The sequence below is a fragment of the Vicia villosa genome, unplaced genomic scaffold, assembly GCF_029867415.1.
Source record: "Vicia villosa cultivar HV-30 ecotype Madison, WI unplaced genomic scaffold, Vvil1.0 ctg.003335F_1_1, whole genome shotgun sequence".
Taxonomy (NCBI): domain Eukaryota; kingdom Viridiplantae; phylum Streptophyta; class Magnoliopsida; order Fabales; family Fabaceae; genus Vicia; species Vicia villosa.
The window spans coordinates 1-15,028 of record NW_026706181.1 but is presented as its reverse complement, the minus strand read 5'-3'; positions in this window follow the sequence as shown (position 1 = coordinate 15,028).

Here is a 15,028-nt window from a genome sequence, read left to right as displayed (position 1 = left end):
GGGAGTGTCCCCCATACGTGTATGACCTCATCCCATACGCGTATGGCACTGTTTCATACGCGAAACACCAGAAAATGCCCAGAACCTGCAGAATTCGTAACAGTCCAAAACCCATTCGTTTTTACTCATACCAGTCCACGATTTTGAGTCTAAAAACCAGAAAAATTGCATCTAAACAGCATACGAATTCGTCCATAACCATAGTATATGATCCCATAATCAATTTCATTCATCATACCCTAAGTCTATCAGTTATTAGGGATAAACAGTCCAAATTCAATGATAAACACAGATGAAAATTCAGAATATAGAATCAATGGATCCAATCATACTCCTAATCCATACTATCACCCATAACACGATAAAAGAGATTAAACGGAGAGTCTCCCCTTACCTCAGATAAAAGTCTTGGTTCTTGGTCTCTCCCTCTACAGTTCTCCTTTACGTTCCTCGCTCCCACTTCTGTTCTTTCACGTTCTTTCTTTTCTTTGTTTCCCAATTCCCAATTATTTTATGAAAAATAATAATATTGAGATTAGTGAAAGCTTTACTAAATTACACCCCCATCTTTACTATTTCCTCATATGGCCCAAATGCCTTAAACCATTATTTATTCATTATTTCCTCAAAATCCCTAATAATTCTAATTATTAATTAAATATTCCAATTTAAATTAATAATAAAATTATACGGGTGTTACACCGCTTCGAGACATTCTTGTTCTAAGTACCTTTTCAGGTAGTCTTTTTCAAAACGATTTGGCATCCTTTTCAGTCTTCTTTAAGACATTCTACGAACCTTTTTGGGTGGTCTTTTTAAAGACATTCCTCATTCTTTCTAAGAACCTTTTCAGGTAGTCTTCTTCAAGACAAATGTTCATATCCATGCCAGAAACCTTTCCAGGTAGTCTTATAGAAGACATTACTTCGCTCCACTCGCTACGTCAATCAACATATACATGAGCATAAGCATTATCCACATACATAAACATTATCCACCCGCTTTCCGGTAACCTTACCGATGCCAGTAACCTTACTGATGGTTTATTTCCAATCACCTGATTGACGTTTCCCGGTAACCTTACCGATGATAGCAACCTTGCTGTTCATTTCACTCATAAAACATATACATACGCATTAGCATATACATATCATCTGGGGCATTCACATACTACATATCACAGAGGTCCAATTTTCATTAGCAATTCAAATCCTTACAAAGTCCAGTTCCCGTCCTGGCAAATCATTGCAAAGTCAGTTCTCGTCTGACTGTTACATTAAATCCAGTTCCCGTCTGGTAGTCAGTTCTCGTCTAACTGTTACATTAAATCCAATTCTCGTTTGGTAGTCGGTTCCCGCCTGACTGTTACAACAGCTCAGTTTCCAACCCTCGTGTTGCGAAAGGTGTATTCTCCGACCCTCGAGTCGTGAGTCTCCAAACAGGTGAATCTTTCTTATGCAAGTACGCTTGTCAGAACCATGGCAGGTAATTCCTAATGGTGCAGGTGAACTCGTCCGAACCAGGGCAAGTGATCCTAATGGTGCAGGTGAAATCGGTCCAAACCAGGGCAGATAATCCTAATGGTGCAGGTGAGTTTGCGATAACCCTCGCAAATGATCCTAATGGTGCAGGTGAGTTTGCGATAACCCTCGCAAATGATCCTAATGGTGCAGGTGAGTTTGCGATAACCCTCGCAAATGATCCTAATGGTGCAGGTGAGTTTGTGATAACCCTCGCAAATGATCCTATTGGTGCAGGTGAGTTTGCGATAACCCTCGCAAATGATCCTAATGGTGCAGGTGAGTTTGCGATAACCCTCGCAAATGGTCCTAATGGTGCAGGTGAGTTTTCTATAACCCTAGCGAATGATCCTAATGGTGCAGGTAAGTTTGCTATAATCATAGCAAATGATCCTATCGGTGCAGGGATTTATTTTCCCATATCAGGATTTTCTACACGGAGTTATCAATACAGTTCAACCACGTAGTGGTCATTCTACAATCAAATGAATATTATCAGTCCTTTTCAGGAACCTTTCCAGACAGTCTTCTTTAAGACATATTCCATCCTTTTCAGGAGCCTTTCCAGGCAGTCTTCTTTAAGACATATTCCATCCTTTCTAGGAGCTTTTCCAGGCAAACGGAGTTTCACAAAGAATTTTACAACAAAGGAGTTTACAAAGGGGTTTACAAAAGTTTCTCAATTGGGTTAATCACGTTGGTCCCTCGGCAGTGATCTTCTCCAAAACATCATCAATAACAATCGAAGGTGTTATCTTTCTTGTCAGAGCTACTAACATGCTTTAATTAACAATCATGCATCAATCAACTAACATACCTCATTCATACATATTGCATCTACATACACCGCTCTCATTTATTTTGAGAAGCTCACTGCATCATACATCGCATGCATCATAACATTGCATAAAATTCAGGTTGCCTTTTCAGGCCATGCTACAATCAAATCACCTGGTTCCTTTTGAGAGCATCTGCTTCAAATACTGAGAAATGATATTTACCTTGGGTGGCATCTGTAAGCCCATCTCCCACAGAACTTCTTCCCGACAAAAGCAAATTTCAGGGCATTTTTAGTGTTCAATCATCTTCTACCTTTAAGATCATGATAGGCAGACGTGCCTATCCAACTCTTCAGGTTTAAGAAGATTGAACAGGGGCAGCTGTCATACCCCAAAATTTGCCCGATCAGATCTACGTCTCTTAACACATCAAGAGTCAAAATTAAGAGCCATAGGGTTTGACATTTCTATTGTCAAACTCGCTCTCTTATAAATCAGGTTGAGTTAAAGTGGGGTGCGATTAACAGATGTTTTGGAATCCAAACCTTGGGCCCAATTATCACAAGGATCTTATCTTTTTCTGGGATTATAGTTCTTTTACTAACATTTGTTTTATTAATTTTATTATTACTAATCATTAGTATTAATATTATTAATTTTACTAATTAACTATTGTTAATATTATTAGTAGAATTGTCGTTAGGGATTTATAGTGCTATTATTAGGATTAGTATTAATATTAGTTTTATTAGGATTTATTTTTTAGTCTTTTTATAATTATTAGTTTAATTGGGTATTAGGCCCATTAGGAATAAAAAGAAACCTAATCTAAACATTATAAATAGGGTGTTTTTCTTGTCAGTTAGGGGAGGCCGATACAATTATATACACTAACCCTCGCGTACATATTTTCTTGAACTAACGACTAATCCTATCCTTTACGTTCTCAGACAAAAAAAAAACCTTACTTTGATAAATATTGTTTGACTTTTTTTCAACCCATACAGCAGGTACATACGATTATATAACAAGAGTCCCTCATACCACTGCTCATATTCTTCTTCACGATTGATACCGTACAGATACACCACAACATTTTTGTATTTCTTCTCTGCAACCAAACAATAACGATCATCAAAAACTCAATTAACAAAATTGCATTAAGTATTGTTTTCTGGGTGACTATTGAGTATTAGAGATACATGTTGCTGTGTTCACTATAAAGGTCAAGAAAGTGATGTGAGTTCGGATTCACCACCACCTGCGGGTTCCGGCGGCAACCCCATCAAATCACGTGCAACCAACACCCACCGCACCGCAGCAAGACCGACAATCGCGTCACCAGCCGTCACCGGAAAACGCCGGCAGCCACATCTTTCCGCAACCTCCGTTCGCAACCGAATCCAGCCACCATTACGGACTGTTCCGATCCCGATCCGCCTCGCGCTGAACAATAGCCTTCATCGAACTACCATCATCACCATCCCGACGGAGCCTCACTCGGTTTTTTTTTGTGTGTGTTGATATCGCTGAGTTGCCATGGGGAGGAGAAAGGAGATCTGGACTCAATTCTGGGTTAAAGGAAATTGTCAGTGAGGAACTTAGTTATGAAGGTAAAAGGCGTGGGGATCTTGAAATAAAAAAGAGGAATTTTGTTTTCATATATGATTGCCATACGATCCTGTAGTATACATCAGACGCAGGTGGTTGGAATGGTAAGGCAATGTCTTGGTGATCAAGAGGACGCCGGTTCGATACCTGGCTCCCACTCATTTTTCGAATTATTCTGCTTCTGGATCTCATACGTAGAGCTTAAGGAGGACCACGGTGCAGCCTCGGATCTGTACCACATGATCATACCCAGGTAAAATCCAATGCATCAGGGGCTGAGGGAGCACCATGGAGTTCCACAGAGCTGCCACACACAATAAAAACCAGGTTTTTTTTATATATTTATTTGTTATATTATTTAAATATTTAGATTAATTTATAATTAATTATATTTGGTTTAGTTAATTAATTTAATTAGGATTAGAATTAGGATTAGGTATATATTGGGTTTTAGGAATTATATTCTCTCGATTATTCCGATTATTCGACTATTTGCCCGATTAATTAATCTAATTAATTTTAATTATAATAAAAAACCCTTATAAATACATTAAGATATTAGGGTTTGCTCCATCCCATTTGCCCAAAGTATCAAAGATATTAGGATTTAATTTATTATTCGTTCCGACTAAATCTATTGGTCGCGATGGTTAATAATCGATTAATTTAATTAATCAAATCCTATAAATTAAAATTCAGATAAATTTATTTTGCTAAATGGTTTTAACCATCTTATTGGTTATGATGATTAGCATATTTCCCCTTATCAATTCGTTATTATTTGTAATCGAAACTATCGGTTATGAGGGGTAACGATAAATTAATAAATTAATAATTAAAATACATCAATTTGCTAAAAGTGATAATCGAATCAATCGATTAGAATTGCCAGCAATCCTTTACTAATCTGTTAACTATGGTGATCGAATCTATTGATCATTGCGGTTAATGGTAACAAATTAAAATCAGGGTTGTACGCCCAAACATCTAAAAACACACTAAACCACGACACTACGGATCTTTATCCTAGGCAATTCAAAATGCCTTTCAAATCAAATTCAAACTACGATAGGCCATTCAAAAAGCCTTCAAACAATCAATTCTAATTCTAAGGCGTACAACCTTGTGCCCGAACTACGTAGACTCTGATCCTCCCTAAGGAGGTACGTAGGCACTTGGCAACAAGGCGAGTCCCCTTCCTCCAAATCTTAATCATGCCTTTAACCCTATTAATTGTTTGTTACCTTTCTTTATCTTTTGCCATAAACCTCTATCTTTGTGATGTTAGCCTTTAGGAAAGGGTTGAGGGTGCCTAACACCTTCCCTCGACCTGAATATAGTATCTTACCCTGATCTCTATACTGCGTAGGGTTTCCTATTCGCCCTTCAGAATAGGTCGCGACTCTCTAATAAATCAGGGTTGTACGCCCAAAACACTTAAAATACATCAAATCACAAACCACGGATTTTCATCTCTTCAATTCTGCGATGTTCAAACTACGATAAGGTAATTCAAAATACCTTCGAACTTCGCATTTCAAAAACAATTTCAAATCAACTTCAAACCATTCAAATCAAATTCTAAGGCGTACAATCCTGTGCCCGAACTACGTTGACTCTGATTCTCCATAAGGAGATACGTAGGCACTTGGCAACAAGGCGAGTCCCCCTCCCTAAAATCTCAATTTTTCCCCTATTCAATTCCTTAGCCATAAACCTTTACCTTAGATTCAAAGCCAATAGGAAAGGGTTGAGGGTGCCTAACACCTTCCCTCGACCTGAATATAGTATCTTACCCCGATCTCTATACTGTGTAGGGTTTCCTATTCGCCCTTCAGAATAGGTGGCGACTCTCTAAGTCTTTAATTTCTAGGCAGGTTGCTACAATACTAAATGAAAGTCAAGAAGTTTCTTAAACTTCCAAAATTTGGTCTTTTGAAAGATTTTCGTGTGCTATAAAACATTAAAGTCACGAAGTTCGTTAAACTACTAAAATTTGGTCCTTTTGAAGATTTTTGTGTGCTATACTACGTAAAAGCCATGAAGTTCGGTAAACTTGAAAATTTGGAATTTGGAAGATTTTCGTGTGCTATACTACATAAAAGTCAAGAGTTTTATTAAACTTCCAAATTTTGGTCTTTTGGAAAATTTCCGTGTGCTAACTAAATAAATGTCACGAAGTTCGTTAAACTTCTAAAATTTGGTCCTTTTGAAGAATTTTGTGTGCTATACTACATCAAAGTTATGAAGTTAGTTAAACTTGGAAAATTTGGTAATTTCGAAGATTTTCGTGGGGTATACTACATAAAAGTCAAGAATTTTGTTAAACTTCCCAAATTTAGTTTTTTGGAAGATTTTCTTGTGCTTTACTACATAAAAGTCACGAAGTTCGTTAAACTTCTATACAGCGGTAATTTGGAAGATTTTCGTGTGCTATACTATATAAAAGTCAAGAAGTTTCTTAAACTTCCAAAACTTAGTATTTTGGAAGATTTTTCGTGTGCTATACAACATAAAAGTCACAAAGTTCTTTAAAATTGCAAATTTTATTATTTTTGAAGATTCTCGTGTGCTATACTACATAAAAGTCATGAAGTTCGTTAAACTTGCAAAATATGGTATTTTTGAAGATTTTCGTGTGCTATAGTACATAAAATACCCGAAGTTCATTAAAGTCGCAAACTTTTATATTTTGGAAGATTTTCGTGTGCTATACTACATAAAAGTCACGAATTTTGTTAAACTAGCATACATTGGTATTCTGGAAACTTTTCTTGTGCTATACTACATAGAAGTCAAGAAGTTTGTTATACTTGCAAAATTTGATCTTTTGGATGATTTTTCGTGTGCTATACTACATAAAATTCACGAAGTTTGTTAAACTTCTAAAATTTGGTCTTTTTGAAGATTTTTGTGTCTATACTACATAATAGTCACGAAGTTCGTTAAACTTGCAAAATTTGGTAATTTGGAAGATTTTTGTATGCTATACTACAGTAAAGTCACGAAGTTTGTTAAACTTGTATACATTGGTAATTTTGAAGATTTTCTTGTGCTATACCACATAAAAGTCAAGAAGTTTCTTAAACTTCCAAAATTTGGTCTTTTGGAAGATTTCTGTGTGCTACATTACATAAAAGACACGAAGGTCATTAAACTTGCAAATTTTAATAATTTTGAAGATTTTCCTGTGCTATAGTATATAAAAGTTTCAAATTTCGTTAAACTTGCATACATAGGTATTTTGGAAACCTTTCTTGTATTATACTACATAAAAGTCAAGCAGTTCGTTAAACTTTCAAAATTTGATCTTTTGAAGGATTTTCGTGTGCTATACTACACTAGAGTCACGAAGTTCGTTAAACTTCTAAAATTTGGTCATTTTGAAGATTTTTATGTGCTATACTACATAAAAGTTATGAAGTTAGTTAAACTTGTAAAATTTGTTAATATGGAAGATTTTCGTGTGCTATATACTACATAAAAGTAAAGAATTTTGTTAAACTTCCCAAATTTAGTATTTTGGAAGATTTTCGTGTGCTATATTACATAAAAGTCACGAAATTCGTTAAACATGTATGCATTGGTAATTTGGAAGATTTTCGTGTGTTATACTAAATGAAAGTCAAGAAGTTTCTTAAACTTCCAAAATTTGGTCTTTTGAAAGATTTTCGTGTGCTATAATACATAAAAGTCACGAAGTTCGTTAAACTACTAAAATTTGGTCCTTTTGAAGATTTTTGTGTGCTATACTAAGTAAAAGCCATGAAGTTCGGTAAACTTGAAAATTTGGAATTTGGAAGATTTTCGTGTGCTATACTACATAATAGTCAAGAATTTTGTTAAACTTCCAAATTTTGGTCTTTTGGAAAATTTCCGTGTGCTAACTAAATAAAAGTCACGAAGTTCGTTAAACTTGTATACATTGGTAATTTGGAAGATTTTCGTGTGCTATACTACATAAAAGTCAAGAAGTTTCTTAAACTTCAAAATTTTGGTCTTTCGGAAGATTTTTCGTGTGCTATACTACATAAAAGTCACGAATTTTGTTAAACTTGCAAATTTTAGGATTTTGGAAGATTTTTATGTGCTATACTACATAAAAGTCACGAAGTTTGTTAAACTTGCAAAATTTGGTATTTTGTATGATTTTCGTGTGCTATAGTACATAAAAGATACGAAGTTCATTAAACTTGAAATTTTTTTTATATTTTGGATGATTTTCGTGTGCTATACTACGTAAAAGTCACGAATTTTGTTAAACTTGCATACATTGGTATTTTGGAAACTTTTCTTGTGCTATACTACATAAAGGTCAAGAAGTTTGTTAAACTTGCAAAATTTGATCTTTTGGAAGATTTTCGTGTGCTATACTACACTAGAGTCACGAAGTTCGTTAAACTTCTAAAATATGGTCTTTTGAAAGATTTTCGTGTGCTATAATACGTAAAAGTCACGAATTTCGTTAAACTACTAAAATTTGGTCCTTTTGAAGATTTTTGTGTGCTATACTACGTAAAAGCCATGAAGTTCGGTAAACTTGAAAATTTGGAATTTGGAAGATTTTCGTGTGCTATACTACATAAAAGTCAAGAATTTTGTTAAACTTCCAAATTTTGGTCTTTTGGAAAATTTCCGTGTGCTAACTAAATAAAAGTCACGAAGTTCGTTAAACTTGTATACATTGGTAATTTGGAAGATTTTCGTGTGCTATACTACATAAAAGTCAAGAAGTTTCTTAAACTTCAAAATTTTGGTCTTTTGGAAGATTTTTCGTGTGCTATACTACATAAAAGTCACGAAGTTTGTTAAACTTGCAAATTTTAGGATTTTGGAAGATTTTTATGTGCTATACTACATAAAAGTCACGAAGTTTGTTAAACTTGCAAAATTTGGTATTTTGGATGATTTTCGTGTGCTATAGTACATAAAAGATACGAAGTTCATTAAACTTGAAATTTTTTTATATTTTGGATGATTTTCGTGTGCTATACTACATAAAAGTCACGAATTTTGTTAAACTTGCATACATTGGTATTTTGGAAACTTTTCTTGTGCTATAATACATAAAGGTCAAGAAGTTCGTTAAACTTGCAAAATTTGATCTTTTGGAAGATTTTCGTGTGCTATACTACACTAGAGTCACGAAGTTCGTTAAACTTCTAAAATTTGGTCCTTTTGAAGATTTTTGTGTGCACTACATAAAAGTTACGAAGTTGGTTAAACTTGCAAAATTTGGTAATTTAGAAGATTTTCCTGTGCTATACTACATAAAAGTAAAGAATTTAGTTAAACTTCCCAAATTTAGTCTTTTGGAAGATTTTCGTGTGCTATACTACATAAAAGTCACGAAGTTCGTTAAACTTGTATACATTGGTAATTTGGAAGATTTTCGTGTGCTATACAACATAAAAGTCATGAAGTTCGTTAAACTTCTAAAATTTGGTCCTTTTGAAGAATTTTGTGTGCTATACTACATCAAAGTTATGAAGTTAGTTAAACTTGGAAAATTTGGTAATTTCGAAGATTTTCGTGGGGTATACTACATAAAAGTCAAGAATTTTGTTAAACTTCCCAAATTTAGTTTTTTGGAAGATTTTCTTGTGCTTTACTACATAAAAGTCACGAAGTTCGTTAAACTTCTATACAGCGGTAATTTGGAAGATTTTCGTGTGCTATACTATATAAAAGTCAAGAAGTTTCTTAAACTTCCAAAACTTAGTATTTTGGAAGATTTTTCGTGTGCTATACAACATAAAAGTCACAAAGTTCTTTTAAATTGCAAATTTTATTATTTTTGAAGATTCTCGTGTGCTATACTGCATAAAAGTCATGAAGTTCGTTAAACTTGCAAAATATGGTATTTTTGAAGATTTTCGTGTGCTATAGTACATAAAATACCCGAAGTTCATTAAAGTCGCAAATTTTTATATTTTGGAAGATTTTCGTGTGCTATACTACATAAAAGTCACGAATTTTGTTAAACTAGCATACATTGGTATTCTGGAAACTTTTCTTGTGCTATACTACATAGAAGTCAAGAAGTTTGTTATACTTGCAAAATTTGATCTTTTGGATGATTTTTCGTGTGCTATACTACATAAAATTCACGAAGTTTGTTAAACTTCTAAAATTTGGTCTTTTTGAAGATTTTTGTGTCTATACTACATAATAGTCACGAAGTTCGTTAAACTTGCAAAATTTGGTAATTTGGAAGATTTTTGTATGCTATACTACAGTAAAGTCACGAAGTTTGTTAAACTTGTATACATTGGTAATTTTGAAGATTTTCTTGTGCTATACCACATAAAAGTCAAGAAGTTTCTTAAACTTCCAAAATTTGGTCTTTTGGAAGATTTCTGTGTGCTACATTACATAAAAGACACGAAGGTCATTAAACTTGCAAATTTTAATAATTTTGAAGATTTTCCTGTGCTATAGTATATAAAAGTTTCAAATTTCGTTAAACTTGCATACATAGGTATTTTGGAAACCTTTCTTGTATTATACTACATAAAAGTCAAGCAGTTCGTTAAACTTTCAAAATTTGATCTTTTGAAGGATTTTCGTGTGCTATACTACACTAGAGTCACGAAGTTCGTTAAACTTCTAAAATTTGGTCATTTTGAAGATTTTTATGTGCTATACTACATAAAAGTTATGAAGTTAGTTAAACTTGTAAAATTTGTTAATATGGAAGATTTTCGTGTGCTATATACTACATAAAAGTAAAGAATTTTGTTAAACTTCCCAAATTTAGTCTTTTGGAAGATTTTCGTGTGCTATATTACATAAAAGTCACGAAATTCGTTAAACATGTATGCATTGGTAATTTGGAAGATTTTCGTGTGTTATACTAAATGAAAGTCAAGAAGTTTCTTAAACTTCCAAAATTTGGTCTTTTGAAAGATTTTCGTGTGCTATAATACATAAAAGTCACGAAGTTCGTTAAACTACTAAAATTTGGTCCTTTTGAAGATTTTTGTGTGCTATACTAAGTAAAAGCCATGAAGTTCGGTAAACTTGAAAATTTGGAATTTGGAAGATTTTCGTGTGCTATACTACATAATAGTCAAGAATTTTGTTAAACTTCCAAATTTTGGTCTTTTGGAAAATTTCCGTGTGCTAACTAAATAAAAGTCACGAAGTTCGTTAAACTTGTATACATTGGTAATTTGGAAGATTTTCGTGTGCTATACTACATAAAAGTCAAGAAGTTTCTTAAACTTCAAAATTTTGGTCTTTCGGAAGATTTTTCGTGTGCTATACTACATAAAAGTCACGAATTTTGTTAAACGTGCAAATTTTAGGATTTTGGAAGATTTTTATGTGCTATACTACATAAAAGTCACGAAGTTTGTTAAACTTGCAAAATTTGGTATTTTGTATGATTTTCGTGTGCTATAGTACATAAAAGATACGAAGTTCATTAAACTTGAAATTTTTTTTATATTTTGGATGATTTTCGTGTGCTATACTACGTAAAAGTCACGAATTTTGTTAAACTTGCATACATTGGTATTTTGGAAACTTTTCTTGTGCTATACTACATAAAGGTCAAGAAGTTTGTTAAACTTGCAAAATTTGATCTTTTGGAAGATTTTCGTGTGCTATACTACACTAGAGTCACGAAGTTCGTTAAACTTCTAAAATATGGTCTTTTGAAAGATTTTCGTGTGCTATAATACGTAAAAGTCACGAATTTCGTTAAACTACTAAAATTTGGTCCTTTTGAAGATTTTTGTGTGCTATACTACGTAAAAGCCATGAAGTTCGGTAAACTTGAAAATTTGGAATTTGGAAGATTTTCGTGTGCTATACTACATAAAAGTCAAGAATTTTGTTAAACTTCCAAATTTTGGTCTTTTGGAAAATTTCCGTGTGCTAACTAAATAAAAGTCACGAAGTTCGTTAAACTTGTATACATTGGTAATTTGGAAGATTTTCGTGTGCTATACTACATAAAAGTCAAGAAGTTTCTTAAACTTCAAAATTTTGGTCTTTTGGAAGATTTTTCGTGTGCTATACTACATAAAAGTCACGAAGTTTGTTAAACTTGCAAATTTTAGGATTTTGGAAGATTTTTATGTGCTATACTACATAAAAGTCACGAAGTTTGTTAAACTTGCAAAATTTGGTATTTTGGATGATTTTCGTGTGCTATAGTACATAAAAGATACGAAGTTCATTAAACTTGAAATTTTTTTATATTTTGGATGATTTTCGTGTGCTATACTACATAAAAGTCACGAATTTTGTTAAACTTGCATACATTGGTATTTTGGAAACTTTTCTTGTGCTATACTACATAAAGGTCAAGAAGTTCGTTAAACTTGCAAAATTTGATCTTTTGGAAGATTTTCGTGTGCTATACTACACTAGAGTCACGAAGTTCGTTAAACTTCTAAAATTTGGTCCTTTTGAAGATTTTTGTGTGCACTACATAAAAGTTACGAAGTTGGTTAAACTTGCAAAATTTGGTAATTTAGAAGATTTTCCTGTGCTATACTACATAAAAGTAAAGAATTTAGTTAAACTTCCCAAATTTAGTCTTTTGGAAGATTTTCGTGTGCTATACTACATAAAAGTCACGAAGTTCGTTAAACTTGTATACATTGGTAATTTGGAAGATTTTCGTGTGCTATACAACATAAAAGTCATGAAGTTCGTTAAACTTCTAAAATTTGGTCCTTTTGAAGAATTTTGTGTGCTATACTACATCAAAGTTATGAAGTTAGTTAAACTTGGAAAATTTGGTAATTTCGAAGATTTTCGTGGGGTATACTACATAAAAGTCAAGAATTTTGTTAAACTTCCCAAATTTAGTTTTTTGGAAGATTTTCTTGTGCTTTACTACATAAAAGTCACGAAGTTCGTTAAACTTCTATACAGCGGTAATTTGGAAGATTTTCGTGTGCTATACTATATAAAAGTCAAGAAGTTTCTTAAACTTCCAAAACTTAGTATTTTGGAAGATTTTTCGTGTGCTATACAACATAAAAGTCACAAAGTTCTTTTAAATTGCAAATTTTATTATTTTTGAAGATTCTCGTGTGCTATACTACATAAAAGTCATGAAGTTCGTTAAACTTGCAAAATATGGTATTTTTGAAGATTTTCGTGTGCTATAGTACATAAAATACCCGAAGTTCATTAAAGTCGCAAATTTTTATATTTTGGAAGATTTTCGTGTGCTATACTACATAAAAGTCACGAATTTTGTTAAACTAGCATACATTGGTATTCTGGAAACTTTTCTTGTGCTATACTACATAGAAGTCAAGAAGTTTGTTATACTTGCAAAATTTGATCTTTTGGATGATTTTTCGTGTGCTATACTACATAAAATTCACGAAGTTTGTTAAACTTCTAAAATTTGGTCTTTTTGAAGATTTTTGTGTCTATACTACATAATAGTCACGAAGTTCGTTAAACTTGCAAAATTTGGTAATTTGGAAGATTTTTGTATGCTATACTACAGTAAAGTCACGAAGTTTGTTAAACTTGTATACATTGGTAATTTTGAAGATTTTCTTGTGCTATACCACATAAAAGTCAAGAAGTTTCTTAAACTTCCAAAATTTGGTCTTTTGGAAGATTTCTGTGTGCTACATTACATAAAAGACACGAAGGTCATTAAACTTGCAAATTTTAATAATTTTGAAGATTTTCCTGTGCTATAGTATATAAAAGTTTAAAATATGTTAAACTTGCATACATAGGTATTTTGGAAACTTTTCTTGTATTATACTACATAAAAGTCAAGCAGTTCGTTAAACTTTCAAAATTTGATCTTTTGAAGGATTTTCGTGTGCTATACTACACTAGAGTCACGAAGTTCGTTAAACTTCTAAAATTTTGTCATTTTGAAGATTTTTATGTGCTATACTACATAAAAGTTATGAAGTTAGTTAATCTTGTAAAATTTGTTAATATGGAAGATTGTCGTGTGCTATACTACATAAAAGTAAAGAATTTTGTTAAACTTCCCAAATTTAGTCTTTTGGAAGATTTTAGTGTGCTATATTACATAAAAGTCACGAAATTCGTTATACATGTATGCATTGGTAATTTGGAAGATTTTCGTGTGTTATACTAAATGAAAGTCAAGAAGTTTCTTAAACTTCCAAAATTTGGTCTTTTGAAAGATTTTCGTGTGCTATAATACATTAAAGTCACGAAGTTCGTTAAACTACTAAAATTTGGTCCTTTTGAAGATTTTTGTGTCCTATACTAAGTAAAAGCCATGAAGTTCGGTAAACTTGAAAATTTGGAATTTGGAAGATTTTCGTGTGCTATACTACATAATAGTCAAGAATTTTGTTAAACTTCCAAATTTTGGTCTTTTGGAAAATTTCCGTGTGCTAACTAAATAAAAGTCACGAAGTTCGTTAAACTTGTATACATTGGTAATTTGGAAGATTTTCGTGTGCTATACTACATAAAAGTCAAGAAGTTTCTTAAAATTTTTGGTCTTTCGGAAGATTTTTCGTGTGCTATACTACATAAAAGTCACGAATTTTGTTAAACTTGCAAATTTAGGATTTTGGAAGATTTTTATGTGCTATACTACATAAAAGTCACGAAGTTTGTTAAACTTGCAAAATTTGGTATTTTGTATGATTTTCGTGTGCTATAGTACATAAAAGATACGAAGTTCATTAAACTTGAAATTTTTTTTATATTTTGGATGATTTTCGTGTGCTATACTACATAAAAGTCACGAATTTTGTTAAACTTGCATACATTGGTATTTTGGAAACTTTTCTTGTGCTATACTACATAAAGGTCAAGAAGTTTGTTAAACTTGCAAAATTTGATCTTTTGGAAGATTTTCGTGTGCTATACTACACTAGAGTCACGAAGTTCGTTAAACTTCTAAAATATGGTCTTTTGAAAGATTTTCGTGTGCTATAATACGTAAAAGTCACGAATTTCGTTAAACTACTAAAATTTGGTCCTTTTGAAGATTTTTGTGTGCTATACTACGTAAAAGCCATGAAGTTCGGTAAACTTGAAAATTTGGAATTTGGAAGATTTTCGTGTGCTATACTACATAAAAGTCAAGAATTTTGTTAAACTTCCAAATTTTGGTCTTTTGGAAAATTTCCGTGTGCT